This window comes from Myotis brandtii, unplaced genomic scaffold, assembly GCF_000412655.1.
Source record: "Myotis brandtii unplaced genomic scaffold, ASM41265v1 scaffold118, whole genome shotgun sequence".
Lineage (NCBI taxonomy): Eukaryota > Metazoa > Chordata > Mammalia > Chiroptera > Vespertilionidae > Myotis > Myotis brandtii.
Genome location: NW_005354090.1, coordinates 1,336,644 through 1,349,576, shown reverse-complemented (window position 1 = coordinate 1,349,576; position 12,933 = coordinate 1,336,644). Strand labels below are relative to the sequence as shown.

General features: G+C 39.4%; 1 protein-coding gene across 2 annotated transcripts in view; it reads left to right on the top strand.

The window, feature by feature from the left end:
* MAP3K13 (mitogen-activated protein kinase kinase kinase 13) overlaps positions 1–12,933 on the top strand; it is a 154,306-nt gene that overhangs the window by 21,697 nt on the left and 119,676 nt on the right. The gene's annotated exons all lie outside the window — the stretch shown is intronic.

Here is a 12,933-nt window from a genome sequence, read left to right as displayed (position 1 = left end):
CACAAATTTTTGTGCACCGGGCCTCTAGTCTATAATAATAAAAGCATAATATGCTAATTAGACCAGACGTCCTTCCAAACAAGGGCCGGAGGGAAGCCAGGATCTGGCGCTGGCTGCGGGTGTGAGTGGCACCAGCAGTGGGTGTGAATGGCGGCTCCAGTAGCAGGTGCAAGTGGGGCCGTCGCCAGCAGTGGGTACGAGAGGCGGCTGCTGGCCCCAATTGCCCCTCAGGAGCAGGGGGAAGTGGAGAAGCCCTGAGGGGCAATTGGGGCCAGCAGCCACCACTCATACCCACTGATAGCACTGAGCGATCAGGGCCGGCGCTGGACGCCGGCAGCAGGTGTGAGCAGCGGCTCTGGCGCCAGCAGCGGGTGCGAGCAGGGCTGGTGCCGGCAGCAGGTGCAAGCACCTGGCAGGACTGTGGCATGCAGGAGCAAAGAATTTTCAGTAACCACCAGAAGCTCATCCCGATGACAGAGACCGGTACTCCGCTGTGGTCTGGCACCCCCACTCACCTGCTCCACCATACTGTCGCAGCTGATGCCCGCCATGTTCCAGGCTCTGCCACCTGTTGCCGAAGACCACCATGTTCCCCATGCGCCCCCTGGTGGTCATCGCACATCATAGGTGGTCAGCGCACATAATAGAGACCGGTTGTTCAGTTATTCAGTTGTTCCACTGTTTGGTCTATTTGCATATTAGGGTTTTATGTATATAAATAGTATATATACTGCAGATTCATATATAGAATGAAGATAAAAATGGAAACAAATACCAAGATAAAGGAGATTTATGAAATCATATGATATTTTAATGATAAGCATGGAATATTAAAAGGTGGTGACATTTTTAGATACAAATTTGTGCCAAAATTAAAAGCATTAATAAACAGCAAATAAATGAAACAATGTGTTTTCTAGATGTGGTTTTAGATTTAAAAACATTTGTAGTTACATGTGAAAATTAAATAAACTCTCAAATCTAAAAAACTTCACATTAAATTTTGGGGAGGGAATTTTGCTTCTGTTTAGGATGTTGAAAGTTGCAAGAGAATATTTCTCCTACCCTAACACTGAGAAAAAGCCTGATAATCCACAAAGCCAACTTTTATTGAGTCCATTAGAGCGTTGAGATCACAAGGCAACCAAATGAACTAAAATTCCAAAGAGAAACAAGCCCTTCTGAGGAGAGATGGGACACAGGAACTGTTTTTACCTTTGGCAGAACATGGGAGGAAGAGGCAGCCACCATAAAAACAGATAAGAAGAGAGCAGCTAAAATTTTAATGAATTCTTGAAGTCTGGTTATGGGCTAGAGTAGCTGTTTAAAATAACTAGGAGCCCAAGACATGAGGGGAGTCTGCATTCATATTAAGCTCTTTTCTATGGGATTCTTTTATTAGTTCCTTAGGGCTGCCATAACATAAGTACTACAAAATGAGAATGACTTAAAATACCAGAAATTTATTCTATCACAGCTCTGGATGCTAGAAGTCCAAAATCAAAGAGTCAGGCCCTAGCCAGTTTGGCTCAGTGGATAGAGTGTTGGTCTGCAGACTGATTGCCAGCTTAGGCCCAATCCCCCGGGGAGCGGGCCTAAGCCAGCAGGTGGTCATCCCCCAAGGGATCCCAGACTGTGAGAGGGCACAGGCCAGCTTAGGCTCCCGGGTTCCATTCCAGTCAAGGGCATGTTCTTTGGTTGCAGGCTTATTCCTCTGCCCTGGTCAGGGCTCATGTGGGAGGCAACCAATCGATGTGTCTCTCTCACACAGATGTTTCTCTCTGTGTGTGTGTCACTCTCTCCTTTCCACTCTCTCTAAAAATCGATGGAAAGATATCCTTGGATAAGGATTAACAGAAAGAAAAAAAAAAGAGTTGGTAGGCCATGCTCTCTTCTCCAAAGGATCTAGGGAAGAATCTGCTTCATGCCTTTCTCTTAGCTTCTGGTGTTTACAGGCAATCCTTGGCATTCCTTGCTTTGTGACAGCATAATTCTAACCTCTGTTTTTATAATGAAAGGGTGTTAAATTTTGTCAAATGCTTTTTCTTCATCATATGGTTTTTGTTGTTCATTCTGTTAATGTGGTGTATTACATTGATTGATTTTTGTGTGTTGAACTCTCCTTGCATTCCATAAATAAGTCCCTCTTGGTTATGGTGTAACTGTATAATCCTTTTAATGTATTGTTGAATATGGTTTCCCAAATTTTGTTGAGGATTTTTGCATCAATATTCATCAAGGATATTGGTATGTAGTTTACTTGTAGTATTTTTGTAGTCTCATTTTAGGATCAGGGAAATGCTGGCCTCATAAAATAACTTAATTTTGGAAGTGTTCCCTTCTCTTTGTTGTTTTGGAATAGTTTGAGAAGTTGTGGTGTTAATTCCTCTGTAAATGTTTGAATTCTTTAATGAAGCCATCTGGTCCTGGACTTTCCTCTGTGGGAGGTTTATGAGTACTGATTCACTGTTCTTGCCAGGTAAAGGTTTCTTCAGATTTTCTATTTCTTTATGGTTCACCCTTGGTAGTTTGTATGTTTCTAGAAATCTCCTGCCCCGAGAAACGGGGTCCCTGGGACTGTGCTAGGCGGACAAATTCCCGTTCGCGCATTTTCTCCCAGCACAGGGCTCCTGTTTCTAGAAATTTATCAGTTTCTTCTAGATTATCCAATTTGTTGGAATATAATTGTTTATAGTAGATGCTTCTGATCCTTTTATTTTTGTGGTATCAGTTATAATGTCTCCTCTTTCATTTCAGATGTTTGTCATTTGAGTCTTCTTTAGTCTAGCTAAGAATGGTCATTTTTGTTGATCTTTTTAAAAAACCAGCTCTTAGTTTCACTGATTTTTTTCTGTTCTCTATTTTGTTTATTATTACACTAATCTTTATTATTTCCTTCCTTCTGCTAATTGGGTTTAGTTTTTTTTCTTTTCTAGTTCTTTGAGGTATAAAGTTAGGTTGTTGATTTGACATATTTCTTCTTTTTTAATGTAGACTTTACCACTACAAACTCCTCTCTTAATACTACTTTTGCTGAATCCCATAAGTTTTAGTATGTTGTGTTTTCATTTTCATTTGTCTCAAGATATTTTCTAATTTCCCATGTGATTTCTCCTTTGACTCACGGTTTGTAAGGGTGTGTTTTTTAATTTCCATATATTTGTGAATTTTACCATTTGTATTTTTCAGCTTCAGAATTGGTTGTTCTTTTTATACTTTCTTTGTTGATATTCTCATTTTATTCATGCATCATTTTTCTGCTTTTCTTTAGTTGTCTATTTGTGTTCTCTTATAGCACATTGAGCATATTTAAGAAATTTTTTGCATTTTTTGTCAATTCATAGACCTTTCTTTCTCTCTTTTTTTCTTCTTTCCTATTAATCCTCACCAGAAGATATTTTTCCCATTGGTTATTTTAGACAGAGTGGAAGAGAGGCAGGGAGGGGAAGAGTGAGAGAGAAACATCAATAGGTTGCCTCCCACAAGCACCTCGACCAGGCCTGGGGATTGAACCTGAAGCCCAGATATGTTCCCTTTCCTGGGAATCAAACCTGGCACCTTTCAATCTGTGGGCTGACACTCCAACCACTGAGAAACACCAGCCAGGACCTAGACCTCCATTTCTTTAGGGTCAGTTTGGGAGATTCATTTTGTTTATTTGATTGGGTCATGTTTTCCTGTCTCCTCAGATGCCTTACTAATTTTTGCTGGGATTTGTGCCTTTGAAAAAAACAGTCACCTGTCCCAGTTCTATGGACTGGTTTCATACGAGGGAATACCTTCATCGTCAGCCCTACTATAGGTTCTGGGCGCCTCCCAAATCTTACGTGGAGATGCGTCTTCTCTGGGCTTGCTATGTGCTTCCCAATTAGAGAGGTTCACCAGTTTATTTTTCAGGAGTTTGTAGTCTCTTGCTCCCCTCTGGTGTCGGTCTGTGGTACTGCAGGTTGTCTGGTGCAGCAGCTAGCCTCCGTGCTCTCCCCTGCTCCGGAGATCCAGAGCGTGCCAATTAGCTCAGGTGAGACAGAAACCAGTCTCAGTCTCCGAGGCAGTCACCCAAAAAGCTGGAACTTTACACATGCATTCTACTCTTCTCTTTCCCTCCTGACGGGGAAGTTGTGAGTTGGGTGTTTACTCTGATCAGGATGAACTTTGCCAGCTTGGGGGAAGGGCTATAACAGGTGAAATGAAATGTTTTTCTTACCCATGTCAATGTGGCTCTTCTTGGCTTGGAGCTTTCCTGGGATACTATGACTTCTTAACTGGTTTCTGGAGACCACATAAAGGCTTTTTAGACCATATATTGTTAAGTTACTGTATCTGCGGGGGCTAGATCTGGGACTTCCTATTCTGCTGTCTTTATGACCCTCTGTCGGGCAGTGAGGTCTGGGGGTTCCTACACCACCCTGTTTTCTCTATTTACTAGGACTCCAGCCATGTTGGGTTAGGGCCTACCCTATTCCAGTATGACCTCATCTCAACTTGGTTACATCTGCAAAGAGCCTGCTTCCAAATCAAATCACACTCGCAGATACCAGGGGTTAGGACTTCAACTTACCTTTTGGGGGGGGGGGGGGTGGCGGCACAATTACACTTACAGCAGCTTTTATGGTGCTCATAAAAGATTGAGGGCAAAACAGAAGATTGGAGAGAGCAACGTTTTAGGACACAGTTACAAAACTCTGCCACTTTACCAATCATTCTCTTACATGAATCAAAAATCTTAATGCAGGAAACCTTTCTGTTTTCAGAGTACAGGCAAAGGTTCACGGGAGGTAGGTTAAAATCAAAGGTTTTCTGCCCTAAGGACATGCAGGAATCTCTCCACCAGTAGTTGCTGCTGCCTTGTGGTTAATGTGGTGCTAGAGAGTTTTTTGCAGTGTTCCCTCACAGATAAAAGTAGCGTTTCACAGCGTTGGGGTCGGGATGCAGAAAGTCTCATTGCCAAGGCCTGCTTAACATTGAGGTTGGACCAAGAGAACCAGGTATGATGTTGGAACTATTAAATAGGGACTTTAATTATGATAGAAATGTTAAAGAATCTAGTAGAAAAGGTGGGCCATATGCATGAACACATGAGGAATTTTAGCAGAGAAATATAAACTAAAGAGTCAGATTGACATCCTATATAATAAAAGGCTAATATGCAAATCAACCAAACAGCAGAATGTCCGGCCGCTATGATGTGCACTGACCACCACGGGATAGACGCTCAATACAGGAGGTCAGTGCTCTCCCACAGGGGGAGCACCGTTCAGCCAGAAGCCGGGTTCACGGCTGGCGAGCGCAGTGGTGGTGGCAGAAGCCTCTCCCGTCTCCGCGACAGCACTAAGGAAGTCTTACTACTGGCTTAGTCCCGCTCCTCATGGGTAGTGGGCCTAAGCCATCAGTCAGACATCCCCCAACGGCTTCCAGACTGCGAGAGGGCTCAGGCTGGCTGAGGGACACATACCCCCTTCCCCAATTGCACAGATTTTGTGCACCGGGCCTCTAGTATTAAAATAAAAAATATGATATCCACGGTGAAGAATGTGTTTGGCAGGCTATAATCAGACTGGACCCAGCTGAGGGATGAATACATGAGCTTGAAAATAGGTCAATAGAAATTGTCCAAACTGAAGCACAGAAGGAAAGAAAGAGTGATGTGAAAAGAAAAAGAAATGAAAATAATATGGTATAACTTTTCAAGTATCTAGTTATTCCTATTGATGGACAGAGGAAGGCAGCACCTGCCACTATGCTATCATTGCCATTTCTCTTCGTTCATTTTTGTGTTTCTCAATGCTTCTCTGTTCTAGCTGCTTTCTGCTTCTGACATTTATGGTGGTGAGTGAAAGCCACACCAAACTTCCCAGAAGAAAGCCAGGCTCTTTTGTGGAACTTAAAGACAACCTCCTAGTTCAGACAGAAGGCACTTGGAAGTAACCAGTGTCGCCAAATTATGTGTCTCTAAAGAGCTCCAACCAGTGGTACCTTGATACAACTGGCACCTTATTTTTCTTCTATTTTAGAATGAGTTTCCTAGGAATGTCCCTACTTCAAATAGCAGTACCCCTTGCTTCCTTCCTCTTTTGATAATGTCGGTCTTGCTGTCATCCCCAGAGACTTCTTTACTCATTTTCTCAGCAGTCCAAGAAGGTATGATGTTCCACAGAAGATTCCAACCAGTTATAAAATAGTGTAGAGACATTCCAGGAAACATATTTAAAAAGTATCCTCCCTCTACTTTTTCTCCATTCACTCATCTCAACTTCTGAAACACAAGTACATTCTGTAGAAGCTCAGATTGTGAAATGATTAATTTTTGTCTGTCCTGAAACAGCTTTTGAGAGCAAGATAGATGACTAGGCTAAAATTCTAGGACAACACTTTCTGTGCTTTCATCTTCTGAAAATGAGAGAGAGAGAAGTGCCAAGGGTGAAATTGGAGGTGTGGCCTAGATTGGGGAAATATTTGGTTTCTATTCTAAATCATTCCCACTGTTGCTTATGACTGTATTGATTTTCAGTGGTTTAGGGTTAGTTTCACAACCAACTCCTACTGGAAAAGACAGGTTTTCCATAAGTCTTTTCACAGTAAGTCTGAAATAGCTTCTTCTGGATGAAAATGGCTATTTTAGAAATACCAAAATAAAGCAAAACAAAAAAAATGCATTATATCATCTAGATTTTAAGGTAGTTATAGAAATATAATGGATTAATTATGGATTCAGATTCCCACTTTAGCATGTTTAGTGTTTGACATGCTTAAAAATTGTCCTGTCTTTGATAGCTTAAAGCTGTATCAAGGGTAAATTTCTTGAATTGGGTAAATATGTGAAGTTTTTCTGTGTATAATTGATCCTATGCATACATAATATTATACATATTTAAATGTGATCCTTTCTTAAATGGCCTAAGAGGGAAAAAGCCTTTCATTTTGTATAAAGTTTATTGATTCATCTGTGATATCCAGGTTCAAGGTACAGACTGCTATCACTTGGCATACCATTCTAATGTGTCATGTGAGAGTAGTTTCTGTTTGAAACTTCCAAACAGATACTCCAGAACTGCGGGGAATTCCAGCAAGGTCACTCACCCATTGAAACTTGAAAGGAAAAAAAAAAGAGGGGAAAATAGCCTGTGTGTAAACTTTAACTATGCTTTTTAGTGGCTTTTTAACATTAAAGGGAGCACTCAAGCTGGATTCCTTTTATATTTTAAATCAAAAATAGTAAATTTAATTAATTTGGAGGGTAAGTTTACATATCTCTTCTGGATTGGCAGAATATCTAATGCTTAGAAAAATGGCTTTCCATAGTTTAGTCCTTAAACCACAAGGAGACAGAGTATACTAGGCATGAATTCCTAAAAAGGATTTCATTGTTTTTCTTGGTAGTTATGTCAGTTGAAACAGACCCAGTTCTTGCTCTTGAAGCTTTATAAACCTGTCCTTAACTGACATTGAAAAACAGGCATTGGACGAGGCAAACATCGGTGGATGTACGTGATGAATTGAAGTATTGTCGTTCTGTAAATGTCTGTTGTGTGGTCTAAATACACAATGAAATGTGGATTGTTTAGAAAACAGCAAGAGGAGTCACTCATCCATAGGCTGGCAGTCTATTCAGTCCTGGTTCTTTAAGTCCATATTTTATTTCATGTTAAAATCTGCATCTATGGTACCTCATAAAATGACAGCATATTGAATTTAGTTTTAATTTTCACTATTGTATAACTTTCAAGTCTTTTGTTGGTGCAGTTGCTTCTGAGTTGGTAGGGCCTTTGCGAAAGGCTCAGTGTCTGACCTGCAGGGTCCGTATAAGTTGGTGCTCTCTGTCCCTCCTGCTCCGTGTACCTCCTAATGTTGCAGTGGCAGCAGATGCAGCCACTGTCTACCTTTGGACAAAGGAGGGCTTTTATAAAAGAAGTTTATTAAATATTGAGTAGATACAAAATATTTATAAAATATCCGTAAGGCTTATTGGAATAGCTATATAGGGAACATATGTGTACCTCCAGCTCAGTGTAAAAAAAGTAGTATTACCATTATCTCTAGAATCTCCTTTGTACTTCTCTCTGATCCCAAGCTTTTCTTGCTCCCTCAGAGAAAACCAAAGTTTTGAATTTTGTGTTAATAATTTGTTGCTTCTTTCAATGCTTTTATCACGTCTTTGTATTCCTGAACAGTTTATCGATTAATTTTACATGTTTTTGAACTTTACAAAAATGGAATCATATTATATATATTTTTCTGGAACTTACTGGTTTTTTGCTCAACAGTATAGCCTTAGATTTGTTCATGTCAATGCATATACCTATTGCTCATTAGTCTTCACCGCGGTATAGTATTACATTGTGTGAGGATTTCAGAACTTATTAGCAGATGAATTGATTGATGGACATTTGGAATATTCCAGTTTTTAGTTATTACAAACATTGCTCCTATATATACATATAGCTTTGTGTATACATTTGCCATACATTCGCAAGGACTTGACTAGAGGGCGGAGGAGATCCTTGTGGGCACACCTAGAGCCAGTCACTGCGTGCTCAGGGGTCATGGCACAGCTGTTGGGGAGCTCTGAGAGGGGTGTGCCTGGGAGTGGAATTGCTGGTTTTATGAACATGCTTCTTCAACTTCTCTTGGTAATATCAAATTGCAGAATTCTACCAGTCTCATGATTATAGAGGTCAAGTAGGAAAAATATAATTTTTTATGCTCTAGGACAGTGATGGCGAACCTTTTGAGCTTGGCGTGTCAGCATTTTGAAAAACCCTAACTTGCTGAAACCGGTTTGGCTCAGTGGATGGAGCGTCGGCCTGCGGACTGAGGGGTCCCGGGTTCGATTCCGGTCAGGGGCATGTACCTGGGTTGCGGGCACATCCCCAGTGGGAGATGTGCAGGAGGCAGCTGATCGATGTTTCTCTCCCATCGATGTTTCTAACTATCTATCTCTCTCCCTTCCTCTCTGTAAAAAATCAATAAAATATATTAAAAAAAAAAAAAAAGAAAAACCCTACCTTAACTCTGGTGCCGTATCACATATAGAAATTTTTTGATCTTTGCAACCATAGTAAAACAAAGACTTATATTTTTGATATTTATTTTATATATTTAAATGCCATTTAACAAAGAAAAATCAACCAAAAAAATGAGTTCGCGTGTCACCTCTGACACGCGTGTCATAGGTTCGCCATCACTGCTCTAGGATATCAACTGAGATTTGCTTTCTCAAAACACAGTAATATCTAAATTCCTTTAAAATGTGACAGCAGAGATGAACAAGGCATTAGATAGACGATGTTAAGAAGTGACAACATGCCCCCATAGTTTTATTCATTGTGAAAGCTGCCACCCTAGGCTGGATGCAATGCTTGCAAGAGCTGTAATTCTGTCTTCCAGGTTTAGTGTTGCATTAATGTTTTGTTTTTTAGCCCCAGGTGGTACTCTCAGACAGTGTATACAAGATGGAGTAAAGAGAGCTAGTGGTGTAAAACTTTTAGTTTAGAAACCTAAGCATTTAGAAAAGGAGCTGGTTTGTTTTAACCATCTGTAAAATTGGTTTTCTTTAAACAGTAAAAATCTTTATCAGAATTAACATTGGGGTCATAAATGATGATTATATTACTATCCCGACTCAGATGACATCAGACTAGACAATTGATTTTTTAAAATGTACTAACCCTACATATTTTTCCCAAGACATTTTCAAGAAGCTCCTGTGTATTACTTACGGTTACTTGGCTTCACACAAAATATATAAAATAAATCTTTACTTGGTGGAAGCATTGCTTTGTGGCTTATAGACCAAGGCTGTTTAAAATTAGATGGAAAATATCAGAGCAAAGCTTTCAGATTTATGTTTAGCCTGGTTTATGAAGACCTAATGCCAAAGAGTATTTTATTTTATTTTATTTTTTCTAACAATATGGAATGCTTCACAAAGTTGTGTTTTATCCTTGCACAGGGGCCATATTAATCTTCTCTGTATCATTCCAATTTTAGTATATGTGCTGCCAAAGCAAGCCCAAAAGTAGTATTTTAATTGAGTTGGCAGAAAATTACATATAAAAATTGTACTTCCATTTTACTGGTCTATGGTGCCCTACACATCAGTCAATGTTTCAGTTGTTTCTATATAATTAAAATTTGAAGCACAGTCACCAGTTTTTGTATTAACACTTACGTTTACAGTCTGTGTGTCCATATGCATACATATACAGTAGTCTCCCCCCATCTTTGGATGTTTGAAATCGCAGGTGGTACTGAACCCTGTATACAGCAAGTCCTCACTTAATGTCATTGATAGGTTCTGCAACTTTAAGCAAAACGATGTATAATAAAATTAATTTTACCATAGGCTAATTGATTTGAACAAGAGTTAAGTTCCTATGGCATCTCATCAACATTATAATGAAACAATATCAAACAAAACGATGTTATTCAAGCACCTGCTAAATTCTGTTTTTTCCTATACATGCATACCTATGATAGAGTTTAACTTACAAATTAGGCCCAGTAGGAGGTTAACAACATAACTAGTAATCAAATAGAACAATTATAACAATATACTGTAATAAAAGTTATGTGAATGTAGTCTCTCAAAATATCTTATTGTGCTGTACTCAGCTTTTCACTTAAAGGAAGCACTTTATGACTTCTCTTTGGCGTATCCCAATTGCCAGCATCACTACTCTTGTGCTTTGGGGCCATTATTAAGTAAAATAAGTGTTACTTGAACACAAGCACTGCGATACTGAGACAGTTGATCTGATAACCCAAATGGCTTCTAATCAACTAACAGGCAGGTAGCTGTACAGTGTGGATATGCTGGATGAAGGGGTGATCCGCGGCCTGGGCAGGACAGAGTGGGATGGTGCAGTACTTAAAACTTGTGAATTGTTTATTTATGGAATTTTCCATGTAATATTTTTGGATCACAGTTGACTGAACTGCAAAAAAACAAAATTACAGATATAAGCAGACACACCACACATATATGTATATATATTATATATGTGTGTATATGTATGTATGTATGTATGTATATAGTATTGGTAGTACTTAGTATATATATGCATCATTCTCAAATAGCATTGATTAAGCATCTGAGTATATGACACTGACTTCCCTCTACATGTGTGGCTAAGCTCCAGCTACAGGCATAAAGGATAAATAATATATGGTTACTATAAATAGCAATAGAAAATAGTGGTAAATATAAATTCAAGATTTTGTCCATTATTTTTCTTGTTTGAATATGGAATGCTTATTGTAATTTTCCATATGAGGCCATAGTTCATAAAGTTATTTTTAAATTTTAGGCATCCTGAGTTTTAATAGCAAGCACACATTTCAGCATAGCTGGCCATTATGATTTGTACCCAAGTGCCCCTTATAAAAATGGAGAGTGAATTTGTAGCCCTAGAAATAGGAAGGTGACCTCCTATAAAGACATTCTATACTTGCATTTCAGAATTTATTGTAAATTTTGCATTCTTCTCTCTGTTTCAATACATTTATCCCCAAATAAAGCTGATGCTGCATAAAGACATCCTGTGGCTTCGAATACCCAGTTTGAGAAGAATGATAATAAATGGAATCCCATTTCCCAAAGGCCTTTAAGTCAGAAATGCTTTTTTGTAAGGAATTTTCGACTTCATAGTCTGGGTTCCATGTAGGCTTTACTGAAAGTGTAACGGGTTCTCCTGAGTTGCCCCCTCTGTGTCAGGGGTCTCTCTCCATCTTTTGAACCGCCTGTCTTGTTGTCTTTGTGTGTCATCTCTTGGACAGTGCTTTTGATGAAACCCTTCTTCTTTCATCTTTGTTTTATCTTGGTTTCCCTATCCTGTTTCTTTTCAAAGCTCTTTGGCCATTCCTTCCTGTCTTTGTTATTCCTCTCTCCCCCTAATTGTGATTCTGTTCCCAGTTAAGTTTTAGCTTCTCCTTCCTCACTTGATATCACTTTTCTCAGCTATTTCAGTTCTGTCCTCTCACTTATAATATCCAGGTGCCCTTTGGACAATCCAACTAGGACATTTTAGAGTCACTTCATATTTGACATTTATAAACTCACTCTCACATACCCAGTGCCTTGCATAGAGCCTGGCACAGTAGGTACCAACAAATACTTACTGAATGAATGAATTAAATGAATCTCATTTCCCTTCAGACCAGATTCCTCCTGTAATTTTCACCTTTTGTCATGGTATCACTGTTCTTACCTCTGCTCTCTGCTATTGCAAGTATTTTGTTGATTTTTTTCTTTTTAAATATATCATATGTGTATTAGTTATTTTCATGACTTTAACCCTATGGAGGTCCTTGGCAACTCATGCCAAGATTACTCCTACAGTTTCCCATCTGGCCTATTTGGTTCTAATCTCTTTTCTCTCCAAGCTATTTCCACCACAGCTACTATAATAACTTTTTAAATGTTTACTTATTTCTTGTTTTAATATTTTTTTTATTTTTGGAATAATTTTAGGTTTATAAAGAAATTGCAAAAATAGTACCTTTACCCAGTTTCTTCTGATGTTAAATTAACATTTTACATAAGCATGGCTCATTTGCCAAAATTAAGAAATTAGCATTGGGCCCTGGCTGGTGTGGCTCACAGTTGGTTAGAGCATTGCCCTATACACCGAAAGGCAGCAAGTTTGATTTCCGGTCAGGGCACATACCCAGGTTTTGAGTTTGATCCCCGGTTAAGGTGCGTGCCAGAGGCAACCGATTGGTGTTTCTCTCGCACATGATGTCTCTCTCTCTCTCTCTCTCTTGCCCCCATCTCCCTCCCTTCCTCGCTCTAAAAAATTGTTTTAAAAAATTAACATTGCCACATAGCTATTAACTAAAACCCAGACTTTATTCAGTTTTCACTAGATTTTCCACTGCTGTACTTTCGCCATGCAAGGTGACATATTCACAGGTTCTAGTGATTAGGGCATGCAC